This window comes from Hemiscyllium ocellatum, chromosome 29 (assembly GCF_020745735.1).
Source record: "Hemiscyllium ocellatum isolate sHemOce1 chromosome 29, sHemOce1.pat.X.cur, whole genome shotgun sequence".
Taxonomy (NCBI): Eukaryota; Metazoa; Chordata; class Chondrichthyes; order Orectolobiformes; family Hemiscylliidae; genus Hemiscyllium; species Hemiscyllium ocellatum.
Genome location: NC_083429.1, coordinates 343,861 through 358,535, shown reverse-complemented (window position 1 = coordinate 358,535; position 14,675 = coordinate 343,861).

Sequence of the window (14,675 nt, the reverse complement as noted above, 5' to 3'; positions counted from 1 at the left end):
ATGGAGGAGTGCTGCTGGGACTGGAGAAGGTCACAGTGACATCATGTGATGGACAAGCTGGAGGAAGGGACACAGATGGGGAGGTCAGTAAGGGCCGGATGTTACAGACAGAGAGGGCTGTAGGTGCTGGACAAGATGACAGACATAAGGATTTTTATAGTGTTTTGGTGATAGTAGTCATAACAATAGGTTTCAAAGTCATTTTGGAAAAATATAAGGATAGGGCAGAAGTGAAGATGCCAAATTTGTGGAGTCGCCCTAATCATTAGAATATCACTGTCACTGGGCATTATCATTATCACGAGACAGGATCTGCCAAACACAGACTGGGAGGAACTATTTGCAGTTGGGTTTATATTCAGAAAGAGGAAGTGTGTCAAAGTGATACAGAGAGAATTCAAGGCCAGTGTGTTCTGCGAAGAGTGAATGACAAAGGCAGTAACTCCAGTGAATACTGGTCAAGTGATATCCTGAGCTTGATAAAAGAAGTACAATGCGATGAAAACAGGCAAAGACCGATCAACGTACAGAGAGTGCAAGGGGATCCTTAAAATGACGGGCAAATAATGGGCAGGAAATGTCCTTGGCAGATATTGTTATGGAGAGGCCATAGTTAGAGGAAGAGGACTCCCAGGTAAGCAATGAGGCTTGTCAGAAACCAAAGGGACAATCAGTGCATGGAGCTAGAGGAAGGAGGTGAGGTCTTCAATGAATACTTCCTATCTGTATTCACACAGGAGCAAGGCATTGTCGTCGGGGATTTCAGTGTGGACGCTGAGGTTGTAGAACATGATAAGATGAATAAGGAGGAGGTATTCAATGTTTTCACAGGCAGAAAGGTGGAGAAATCCCCAGTGCCCAATGAAATGTATCCCAGGCTGCTATGGGAGGGAAGGCAGGAGATTGCTGGGGCCCTGGCGGATATATTTAATACTTTGCTGGCGACAGGTGAAGTGCTGAATGACTGGAGGATCGCTAATGTGGTTCCTTTGTTCAAGAAGGGCAGCAGGGCTAGGCCAGGTAATTACAGAGCAGATAGTCTGACAGCAGGGGGGGGAATTATTGAGAACAATTGTGAGGATGAATCGACACTTGCAAAGGCAAGGATCACCTCCGCAGCGTCATCATGGATTTTATAGAGGATGATACTGTCTGAGGAATTCAGTTCAGTTTTTTTGAAATGGTGTCTAAAAATATTGATAAGGGCAGTGCAGATGATGTGGGTTACATTGACTTGAATAAGGCCCTTGACAAAGTTCCTCATGGAAGGCTGGTCCAAATGTAAAGAGCCACTGGGATCCAAAGCAAGTTTGCAAATTTGATACAAAATTAGCGGATAGACTTCTTCATGTTTGAAATGCTTTCACCAGTGGGTGTACCACAGGGATCTGTGCAGGAACCATTGATGGTTATTATATACATTAATAACTTGGATGTGAAATCAGAAAGAATCATTAGGAGGTTTGCAGATGACAGAAATGGTGAGGGGGATGGTCTCAGGCTGCAGTCTCATGTCCATCAGATGATAAACTGAGCAGAGTAATGGCAGATGGAGTTTACTTCTGATCACTGAGAGGTATTGCACTGTGGGAAGTCTAATAAGTGAAGGATATACATCATGAATGGTAGGTCCTCCTGGAGTACTGAGGAATACAGGGACCTTGGTGGACAAGTCTCTGGATGTGTGGAGTTGTCAGCACAGATTGACAGGGCGGGGAAGGCACCTGAACTGGGAGCAGGAGGGGGATCCACATCCTGGTGGGTGAATTGTTAGAGCTGCTTGAGAGGATATAAACCAGTCTGGTAGGGTGTTGCACCTTAAACAGTCGTAACGCCAGAAAGAAGATTGAGATTGGTGCACAAATTAAAGAGAACAATTTCAGCAGACAAGGCAGGCAAGAACATAGCAGGAAATGGGGGGAAACTCATGATTAACCTGCATTTATTTCAATGCAAGGGGCCTGACAGCTAAGGAAGGTGAAATCAGGGCATGGATTGGAACATTGGAAAGGGATATTACAGTTATTACAGAAACAAAGCTGAGGGAGGGGCAGGACCGGCAGCGCATTGTTTCAAGGTGGAGATGCTACAGGAAGCATCAAAGGGTAGACAAGAGGGATGTGTGGAGGTGGGTTTTGATTGCCTGAATCATCACAGCAGTGCTGAGAGAGGATATTCCTGTGGGATTGCCCACTGAAGTTATATTAGTGGAACTGAGAAATAAGAATGGGTCATCACTTTGGTACGATTGTCCTACTGACCCTGAAAAATCTGTGGCAGACTGAGGAACAAATATATCAGGAGATCTCAAATATCATTCATAATAATAGGGCTGTTATGGTTGGGGTTTTTAAACTTCCCAAACCTAGACTGGGACGGCCAGTGTTCAACATTTGCAAGGGAGGAACTTGGTAATTGTGTTCCAGGATCTCCCAATCAATATGTAAACATCTGAAAAGAGAAAACCTGACCTCCCCTTGGGAAACAAGTTGGGAAAGGGACTAAGGTGTGAGTTGGAACGCATTTTGCCAAAATGACCACAATTCTATTAGCTTAAAAACAGCGATGGAACAGGACAGGTCTGGTCCACAAGTTCAAGTTATAAAATGAGACCAGACCAATCTTGATAATACCAGACAGGAACTTTCAAAATGTGACTGGGGAGTCTATTTGCAGGAAAAGGGAATTCTGGCAACAGAATATTTTAAAAGTGAGTTAAACTGAGCGATCACCACCAGCATGTTCCTGTTTGTGTGCAGCTCAATGCTGACAGCACTCGGAAACACTGGCTGTCTATTGAGGGTCTGGTCAAGGAAAAGGGGCACGTGACAGGTATCGCCAGCTGGATCAAGGGAATCCCCGAAGATCGAGAGGAAGGACTTGAAAGCTGGGTAAGCAAGTTTGCGGATGACACGAAAGTCGGTGGAGTTGTGGATAGTGAGGAAGGAAGTGGTAGGTTACAGCGGGATATAGATAAGTTGCAGAGCTGGGCGGAAATGTGGCAAATGGAATTCAATGTAGCTAAGTGCGAAGTCGTTCACTTTGGTAGGAATAACAAGATGATGGATTACTGGGCTAATGGTAGGCTACTTGGTAGTGTGGATGAGCAGAGGGATCTTGGTGTCTATGTACACAGATCTCTGAAAGTTGCCACCCAGGTAAATAGTGCTGTGAGGAAGGCATATGGTGTACTGGGCTTTATTGGCAGAGGAATTGAGTTCCGGAGTCCTGAGGTCATGTTGCAGTTGTATAAGACTCTGGTGAGGCCTCATCTGGAGTATTGTGTGCAGTTTTGGTCGCCATACTATAGGAAGGATGTGGAAGCTTTAGAACGAGTGCAGAGGAGGTTTACCAGGATGTTGCCTGGAATGGTAGGAAAATCTTATGAGGAAAGGCTGAGGCACTTGGGGCTGTTCTCATTGGAGAAGAGAAGGTTTAGGGGAGATCTGATAGAAGTGTATAAGATGATTAGGGGTTTAGATAGGGTAGATACTAAGAACCTTTTACCGCTAATGGAGTCAGGTGTTACTAGGGGACATAGCTTTAAATTAAGGGGTGGTAGGTATAGGACAGATGTTAGGGGTAGATTCTTCACACAGCGGGTTGTGAGTTCATGGAATTCCCTGCCCGTATCAGTGGTGAACTCTCCTTCTTTATGTTCATTTAAGCGGGCATTGGATAGGCATTTGGAAGTTATTGGGCTAGTATAGGTTAGGTAGGACTCGGTCGGCGCACCATCGAGGGCCGAAGGGCCTGTACTGCGCTGTATCCTTCTATGTTCTATGTTCTATGTTCTATATATACAGGGACTGTAGGGATACACTTTGGGTGGAAATCAGGAATGCAGAAAGGGTACATGAAATAGACTCAGCAGGGAAGGATAGGGAGAATCCAAAAGTGATTGTAAAAATATATTGAGTAAAAGAGTAACTCGAGACAAAATAGTGTTCCTTAAAGATCAATGTGACCATTGATGTGTGGAACCGCAGGATATGGCTAAGACCTTAAACACATTTTTTACTCCAGAACTTACTGTGGACAAACACTGAGGAACTCAGGGAACAAGAGTAATACGTTTGGAGTTTGCTGCAATTCCAGTCTCCCCGCTATAGGAAGGAGGTTGTGAAGCTTGAAAGTGTTCAGAAAATATTTACAAGATGTTGCCGGGGTTGTTGCTGAATAAGCTCGGGTTATTTTCACTGGATCATCGGATACTGAGGGGTGACCTGACAGAGATTTATATAAACATGAGGGGTATAGATTGAGTAAATATTCAAGGTCTTTTCCCAGAGGTTGGGGAGTCCAAAACTAGAGGGCATAGGTTTAAGGTTAAAGGAGGAAGGTTTAAAAGGGACTGAATGGGCAGATTTTTTATGCACACAGTGATGTGTGTAAGGAATAAACTGAGGGAGAAAGTAGCAGATACCGATACTATGACAACATTCAAGAGATGGATGGGTATGTGAATAATAAGGATTTACAGGTACATGGGCCAAATGCTGGTAAATGGGATGGACTAATTTAGATCTTCTGGTCAGCATGGATGAGTTGGACCGAAGGGTCTGTTTCCCTTGTACATCTCTATAGCTTGAAAAGAGGGCATGTTATAGAAGAGGTGGTGCTGGAGGATTTAAAACACAAAGATATGGAAAGCTCCAGGACCTGATTAAGTGTATCACAGGACATTGTGGGATGTTAGGGAAGGAACTGTGGAGCCCCGAGCAAAGGTATTTGTACAATTAACAGCCATGTGTGATGGGCTGGAAGGCTGGAGGGTGACATAGTGGACAGTGAAGGAGGTTTGTTAAGATTACAAAGGGATCTTGATGATATGGGTGAATGAGCTGAAAAATTGTAGATGGACTTCAATCTGAATAAATGCAAGGTAATGCACTTGGTAAAACAAACAAAGGTAGAGCTGATACAATTACTGTTCAGACATCGGTTAGTGTTTTAGAGCAGAGGGACCTCCGGGTTCAGGTACATAATTCTTGAAGTTCACATCACAGGATGGATAAGGCAGTGCTTGGCATGCCTGACTATTGCTCAGTCCATTGAGTGGAGGATTTGGGAAGTCATGTTGAGATTGCACAGACATTGGTGAGGCCTGTTCTGCAATACTCTGTCCAGTTCTGGTCACCCAGTTATCGGGAGGATATTATTAAGCTGCAGGGGATTCAGAAGAGATTTACCAGGATATTGCTGGATATGGAAGGCTTGGGTTCTGCAAAGTGGCTGGATAGGCTGAGTCTTTTTTCACTGGAGCCTGGAGGTTGAGACGCGATGCTATAAAAGTTCATAAAAATAAGGTATACAGATCGATTTAATGGTAGTTGTCTTTTCCACAGGATGGGGGACTCCCAAGAGGAGGGATCACATTTTTAAGGTTAGAAGAGAGCAATGTTCAAAAAAAAGACATGGGGGCAAGTTGTTACACAGAGGGTGTTTTGATTGTGGAATGAACTTCCTGAGGAAGGGGTGGATGTGGGTACAACTACAACATTTAAAAGACAGAGATACTAAAGAAATATTTTGCATCAATTTTTACTGTGGAAAAAGACATGGAAGATATCGAATGTCGGGAAATAGATGATGACACCTTGCAAAATGTGCATATTACAGAGGAGCAAGTGTTGGATGTCTTGAAATGCATAAAAATGGATAAATTCCCAGGACCTGATCAGGTGTACCTTCGAACTCTGTGGGAAGCTGGAGAAGTGATTGCTGGGCCTCTTGCTGAGATATTGGTATCATCGATAGTCACAGGTGAGGTGGCAGAAGACTGGAGGTTGGCAAACGTGGTGCCACTGTTTAAGAAGGGCGGTAAGAACAAGCCAGGGAACTATAGATTGGTGAGCCTGACCTCGGTGGTGGTCAAGTTGTTGGAGGGAATCGTGAGGGACAGGATGTACATGTATTTGTAAAGACAAGGACTGATCAGGGATAGTCAACATGTTTTTGTGCATGGGAGATCATGTCTTACAAACTTGATTGAGTTTTTTGAAGAAGTAACAAAGAGGATTGATGAGGGCTGAGCGGTAGATGTGTCAGTAAGGCGTTTGACAAGTTTCCCCATAGGACACTGATGATCAAGGTTCGATCTCACGGAATACAGGGAGAACTAGCTATGTGGATACAGAACTGGCTCCAAGGTAGAAGACAGAGAGTGGTGGTGGAGGGTTGCATATCAGACTGGAGACCTTGACCAGTGGAGTGCCACAAGGATTGTGCCTAAGAATAATGACTAGCCAAGGGTAAGTGAGTCCAAAACTCAAGGGTACAAACAGGAGGTGAGAGAGCAGAGATTTAAAGAGGGAGCTGAGGGGCAAATGATGCACAGAGAATGATGCAAAGATAGAACGGACTGCCAGGGGCTCATGGGAGAAACAAGAACAATGACAACATGGAAAACACGTTTGGGCAGGAACATGGAGAGGAGAAGGTTTGAAGAGCTAAGGGCCAAATGCAGGCAAACGACACTCATTCAGTATAGGAAACATAGGCAGCATTGACAAGTTGGACCACAGGTTCTGTTTCCGTGCGGTATCACTCTGTATATTGCTAAAGAGGATTACAGTAGCGAAATAAAGCATGTTGTAGACACTGAAGCAATTTACTGCGATAGGGATGGTAGTCTGGAATGCAGTACGTTTCAAATATGTGGAGGGGCTATCGGGAAGGGAGGAGGTTACAGGGGCAGGAACTGTTATAGGAATTAAAACTTACTGAAGACACTGGTGCACAAGCCATGTCATAGTTACAGTGTTGCAGAGTAGTGAGACTTAGTACAATGTTGGAGGGAGAACACAGATCAGAAAGATCCCAGGCAGCACTCCCACACGCTCATGGGAGGACTGCTTTCCCCTCTGTTGTCCTGATGATCACTAAGACAGCACAGGCCTGGATTGATAACTATGAACTCCCAATGCTATGCCAGTGCAACGTAAGTTAAAGTAGACCTGGTGATTGAGTCCGGGGTGTGTCTGTACTGTACTGTACTCACCCCTCCAGCACTGTATCTACGTCATGTCTTGTTAGCGATTTTCGGAGCCCTCACACTGCTCTCTGCTCTGTGCACTCGGAGTGATCTTACCTCACTGCAGGATTTATTGAAGGCTCCACATCTCCCTGCCCTTTGTCTCTCTGGCTGACCAACCATCTTCAATGAAGTGTTGGTCAAGACACCCAGCAATTGGGAAGTCTATTGAGTCAGGAACTTCCTGAGTACCTACAGGAGACAGAAAAATAGACAAAATGGAAAATTAGACTGATGCAGTGAAGGTTATACATGGAGAATGGAAATGAGCCCCACAGATATCTGGAAAATCCCACTCCATCCCTGGCCTGTGCTGTTGCATCTCGCTGGAATAGAGAATTCTGTTGGCACAGGATCTGGAGTAGCTGCAAGAGCGAGAGGCACTGACAGAGGCAGCAATTAGACCCACACAGTGAGGGATACCGCATGGAGGGAGACTGAGTAATATCACCGGAGTGCTGGAAGACTTCAGGATCACACAGTCATGTTGGAAGAATGGGTTTAGCTTCATGATGCCCTGGTATCAGTGCTCAGGGATGGTCGAGTGGTAATATTGTTAGAGCAAGTGTCCAAAACCTCACCTAATGTTCAGGGGAAGTGGGTTTGAATCCCACCATCAGAAATGGTGGAATTTGAAATCACTAATTTTAAAAATAGTAATTAACAATCCATAAATAAATATGAAACTATTGCCCATGTACAAAAAGCCCCAAACACTTGTCCTTTCGAGAAGGACATCTGCCCATCCTGACGTGGTCTGCACGACATACCCACAGCAAAGTGTTTGCCTCTCAATTACCCTCTGAAATGGCCGAGCAAGTTACTCAGTTCAAGGGCTTCTAGGATTGGGCAGGAAAGGCTGGTCAGACAGAGACACCCACATCCCATACCTGATTTAATAAATAATCCATTAGGATGGTGCTGGAACTGTGCTGGGATCAGTGTCCTGGCCAATCATGTTGGTAGGTTTATGGATGGGGCTTTAAACTGACAGACAGGATACAGGGACAGGATTCAGGTGAAAGGAGTTTTCCAAATCCAATGGGAAAAGGTGAAGTATGGGAGCAGCATGGGAATGTGACTGAAGACAAGCAGAAAGGAAAAGGATGGGACAGAGTTTAACTAAAACTGTACATCAGGGAATCGGTTTGTGGCAGGAAATTGTGGGAAAGAGTAAATTATGTTTTTTTTGGAATGGATAATGTCTCATCAATAAGGTAGATTGTTTTGTGACACGGAGATAAAAGAGATTTAGACACCAGAGAGACGTGGTTACAGGGTGAACAAAAGTTGGACATAAATATTCAGTGGATCACAACCTTGCGGAAACTCAGGCAAAATGGGTAACACTAACAATAATGGATAAGGAAGGCATTAAAGAGATAGCATTTGGTTTCAGATCATGAAGTAGAGTCAGTCTGAATGTAAATTCTGGCTACTACTTGTCAAGGACACAAGTAGCAGAACAGTTTTAGCCACCGAACAGTATTCCCTTGCTCATCACTGCATTAAACAGGAACTCATTGGAATTATTTAAACAAACACATTGTGATAATTTTGGGAAACTTCAATATTCCCATAATCTGGGGCAGTCACACTGACAACAGTGATATTGGAAGAGGAGTTCAGAGAATTTTTTTTCAGTGTTTCTTTGAATAACAAATTGTGCAACTGGCTAGGGACATAACTATCACAGAGCGACCGTTGTGTGATGAAACTTAGTGAATGAGTAATGTCACTTGCAGAGATCCTTCGGGAAATTGTGATAAAGTGCAGTTTAAATAAATATAAAGGTTTAAAGTGAATCACAGAAAGCACAAGCTACAACTAGAAACAAAAGCAGCCAATTACATGAGTTTTAAAGGAGAACTGACCAAGGTAAAGAGACTCAACAGACTGAAACACGTGTCTGTAATTGAACAGTGGAAAACAGTTGAAGGAACAGTGTAAAACACTCAACAAAAGGACTTTCCATTGAAACAGACAAAACCTCAGCAAGAAATTCCCACTGGCCCCTCACTCAGGACAAAATGGATCATATTAGATTATGAGGCTTAGAAGATCACCACAAAGTACTTAAAATCCTGAAATGAGAGAGTGTTTTATGAGTGTAAAAGGGATTACAAAGGGTCTGCTAGCAGGAGTTGGGCAGTGGGAAGGGGAATCATTGTCAGGGTTCAATGTCACAATAGGAACAGGGACAGATGAAGGTGCTGGAGGTGGTGAGAGTGTGACAGAGAGTGGTCAGGGCCTGAACAGTGTTACAAAGCCAGTACGGATTGCTGCAGCTGGAGGGGTTGCAGAGGAAGGGAGGGACATTCATATTCGTATTTATTCATTCATGGGTTGTGGGTGTCACTGCTAATTACCCAGAGGGCAACTCAGAGTCAGCCATATTGCAGTGGGTCTGGAGTCACATGTTAGTCAGACCAGGTTAGAATATTTGATGTCCTTCCCTGAAGGATGTCAGTGAACCAGATGAGTTCTTCCCACTAATCAACAATGCTTTTGTAGTGGCCTGACCAATGTCTTGTACAGATACAACATGGTGTCTCAACTCCTACTCTTAATGCTCTGCCCAATGAACGTCGACACCCCAATCTCCTGCTTCACCAGCCTGTCTCCCTGTGACACCACTTTCAAAGAACTGTCTACATACATCCCTGGGTCTCTGACTGACAACGCTACCCAGGGCCCGAACATTAACTGTGCAAGTCTCACCCTGGATTGTTTCACCAAAATGGAATACTTCACGTTTATCTAATTAAACTCCATCTTCTATTCTTCAGCCCACTATCCCAGTAGTACTGTTCATCATGTTGGATCATAGATAACCGTCTTCACTATTCTCTTTACCACCAATGCCAGGGTCACCCAAAAACCTTACTTACCAGGAAACCAATATTCCCATCCAAACCATTTATGCAAATGACAAACAACAGGGGACCCACTACACCGCTGGTCACATGCCTCCAGTCAGAAAAACAACATGTCTCCCATCACCCTCTATCTCCAACCATCAAGCCCAATTTTCTGTCCAGTTGACTAGCTCCTCCTGAACGCCATATCTTTTTATACTGATCTAAGATTATTACCCAGTTTAAGATACGACAAGTAGAACAAAGAACAGTACAGAACAAGACCCTTCGGCCATGATGATATGCCAATCCTTTATCCGACCATAACATTAAAAGAAAAGTGGCAGATTAAGTTTAATTCAGATAAATGCGAGGTGCTGCATTTTGGGAAAGCAAATCTTAGCAGGACTGAAACACTTAATGGTAAGGTCCTAGGGAGTATTGCTGACAAAGAGACCTTGGGGTGCAGGTTCATAGCTCCTTGAAAGTGGAGTCGCAGGTCGATAGGATAGTGAAGAAGGCGTTTGGCATGCTTTTCTTTATTGGTCAGAGTATTGCGTACAGGACTTAGGATGTCATGTTGTGGCTGTACAGCACATTGGTTAGTCCACTGTTGGAATATTGCATGCAATTTTGGTCTGCTTACTATCGGAAAGATGTTGGGAAACTTGAAAAGGTTCAGAAAAAAGTTACAAGGATGTTGCCAGGGTTAGAGGATTTGAGCTACAGGGAGAGGCTGAACAGGCTGGGGCTGCTTTCCTTGGTGTGTCCGAGGCTGAGGGGTGACCTTTTCGAGGTTTACAAAATTATGAGAGTCATGGATAGGGTAAATAGAGAAAATCTATTCCCTGGGGTGGGGGAGTCCAGAACTAGAGGGCATAGGTTTAGGGTGATAGGGGAAAGATATGAAAGAGACCTAAGGGGCAACTTGTTCACATAGAGGGTGGAACGGGTATGGAATGAACTGCCAGAGGATGTGGGCTGGTACAATTGCAACATTTAAGAGGCATTTGGATGGGTATATGAATAGGAAGGGTTTGGAGGGATATGGAGCGTGTGCTGGCAGGTGGGACTAGACTGGGTTGGGATATCTGATAGGCATGGACAGGTTGGACTGAAGGGTCGGTTTCCATGCTGTGCATCTCTATGACTCTTACTTCCAAACCATACATTTTATTATCATCCATGTGCCTATCCAGATGTATATTAAATGTCCCTAATGCATCTAATTTTACCGCCACCGCTGGCAGTGCATTCCACTCAGCCACCACTCTGTATGTAATGATCCTACCTCTGAAATCTCCCCTTAACCATCCACTAATCACCCGAAAATTATACCCCCTTGTAATAGCTATTCATGTCAGGGTAAAAAAAAACCTCTATTCACTCTACGACTGTCATCACCTTGTTCACCTCTGCCAAGTCACCCCTCACCCTTCTTCACTCCAATGAGAAAAGCCTTAGCTCCCTCAACCTTTCTCCATAAGACATGCTCTCCAGTCCAGGCAGCATCCTGGTAAATCTCCTGTTTACTCTCTCTCAAGCTTCCACATCCTTCTTGTAATGAAGGGACCAGAACTGAACACAATATTCCAAGTGGGATCTAACCAGGGCTCTATAGAGCTGCAGCATAACCTCACAGCTTTAAAACTCAATTCCCAAACTAATGAAATCCAACATAATATATTCCTTCTTAACAAGCCTATCAGCTTGGGCGGCAACTTTGAGGGATCTATGGACTTGGAACCCAAGAACCTTCTGTTCCTCCACACTGCCAAAGATCCTGCCTTTAACCCTGTATTCTGCATTCAAATTCAATCTTCAAAATGAATGCCTTCACACTTTTCCAGATTGATCTCAATCTGCCACTTCTCAGCCCAGCTCTGCACCCTGTCAATGTCCCATTGCAACCTACAACAGCCCTCCACACTGTCAGCCACTCCACCAACCTTCGTGTCATTGGAAACCTACTAACCCACTCTTCCACTCACACATTCAACTTATTCATAAAATCACAAAGAGCAGAGGTCCTGTAACCTCTCCCTGCAGAAAACCACTGGTCACTGAGCTCCAAGATGAATGCTTTCCATTTATCATCACCCTCTGTCTTCTGAGGGCCAGTAATCCTGTATCCAGACAGACAGGTTTCCCTGTATTCCATGTCTCCGTACTTTCTGAATGAGCCATAAAGGTGTTTTGCCACATTCTGAAAAGATTCAATAAGATTTGTAAGGCATGACCTGCCCCTTACACAACCATGCTGACTATCCCGAATCAAACTATGGTTTCCCAAGGAATAATAAACCCTGCCTCTCAGAGTCCTCTCCAATAATCTGCAAACCACAGACATAAGACTGACAGGTGTGCAATTCCCAGGATTATACCTATTCCCTTTCCTGAACAAGGGAATAACGTTTTCCTGCCTCCAATCATCTGGTCTGACTCCAGTGGACAGTGAGGGTGCAAAGGTCATCACCTTCGCTTCGTGTAGTAACTTTGGACGCATCCAGTCTGGTTCAGCGACTTATCTATCTTTATCTTTTACAAAATTCTCAGCACATCCTCCTTCTTAACATCCACCTGTTCACGTACATCAGCCTGTTTCACACTGTCCTCACAAACTACAAGACCCTTCTCAGCAGTGAATACTGAGGCATAGTATTCATTAAGGACCTCCCCTACCTCCTGTGACTCCAGGCACAAGTTCCTTCCACTATCCCAGAGTGACCTTATCCTCACTCTGACCACCCTCTTGTTCCTCCCATAAGTGGAGAATGCCTTACAGTTTTCCTTAATCCTTCCCAACAAAACTTTTTCATGTCCCCTTCTAGTTGCCCTAAGTCCATTCCTTGGTTCATTCCTGGGATCTTCAGAGAATCCTGACAGTATGGAAACAGGCCATTTGACCCAATAACTCCATATCAACCCTCCAAACAGTATCCAACCCAGCCCCATTCCCCCACCCTATTACTCTCCATTTGCCCTGACTAATGCACCAAACCTACACATCCCTGGACACTATGGGAAAATTAGCATGGCTGAGTCACCTAATCTGCACATCTTTGGGCTGTGGGGGGAAACCGGAGCACCTGGAGGAAACCCACACAGACACGGGGAGAATGTGCAAACTCCCAACAGACAGTCGGCTGAGGCTGTAATCGAAATGTAGCCCGTGGTGCTATGAGGTAGCAGTGCTAACCACTGAGACACCTCGCCACCCAATGTAACTCTCTGGAGCCCTGTCTGATCCTTGCTTCCTCAACCTTAAGTAAGCTTCCTTCTTCCTCTTAACTAGATACTAAAGTCCATGTGGACAACGTTGACTGCTCTGCCTTCATCTATCTTTCGCCACCTGCTTGAAGAGTCAATCCAGTTTGTGAAACACGGTTTCCCACTCACAAAGCCATGCTGACCATCTCGAATCAGCCCGTGCCTTTGTAAATGTAAGGAGCTCCTTTCTCTCAGAATCTCCTCCAACAACTTCCCCATCACTGGTCTCACTGGGCTGTAATTTCCTGGCTTTTCCCTGCAGTCCTTCAGTCATGGAACAGCATTAGCCAATTTCCAGTCTTCCGACACCTCATTGTGTCTGTTGATAATATAAATATCTCTATAAGGGACATTACAATCTCTTCCCTCGCTTCCCACAATATTCTAGGATCGACCCAATGAGCTACTGAGGATTGATCTACCTTTATTTGTTTTAAGATTCCAGCACTTTCTCTTCTCTGTTGAGGATTCTTCCCAAGACATCGCTATTTATTCCCCAAGTTCCCGAGCTTCCGTGTCTTTCTCCACAGTAAATACTGACAAGGCTGTTTTCTTTAATAACTCACCCATCTCCTCTGGTTCCACACATGGGTGACCTTATTGATCTTTAAGGGGCCCTATTCTCGACCAAGTTACCCTTTAGCCCTGATTGAAACTTGCGTAAAGGTTTCTGATAATTCGAATACACCACATCCCCTATTCCAATACACCCCTCCTACACCCTTACAATTCTGCCATTTATATTCACACCAACAAATTAAATCCAACAGGCTCAAAAACAAATTCTGTTTTATCACATGTGCTTCTAAGTGGCCAGTTATTGTATATTGACATATTCTTTCTAACAATGCCAATATGGTCCCGACTTACTGTCAGGCTAACAATATTTGGTTTCAGACTGACAGCAGAAAGGGTTGTGGGAGTTCTTGTTTATCAATCTGAAAAAGGTAGCTCACAGGGTCAGCAGGGAATAGAGAAGGCAAATCAAATGCTGGCATTTATTACAGAGGGAATGGCGTCTAAAAATAGGGAGATCTTGCTAAAACGATGCAAGGTACAAGTCAGACCACACCTCGAATATTATGAACAGTGTGAGTGCCCAAAGAAAAGATATTGTCGCATTGGAGGCAGGTCAGAGAAGGTTCACTCGGCTGATCCTGGGAATGGAGGGATTTTCCAATGAGAAGAGGTGGAGTAGGTTGAGGTTGAACCCATTGAAGTTCAGATAATCAGAGAGAAATGGAATGAACCATCCAAGATTCTGAGGGGCTCTGATAGGGCAGATGCTGAGAAGTTAGAAAATAGAACAGTAGAGCACAGCAACAGGCCCTTCGGCCCACCACGTTTATGCTGTCCATGATGCTATTCTAACTCAAACAATTTGCTTGCACATGTGTCCATATCCCTCTATTCTCTTCCCGTTCATGTTTCTGTCTAAATCCCACTTCAAACCTTTACTCACATTTCTGCTTCTACAACCTCCCTCAGTAACATCCACTCCACGTAAAAAA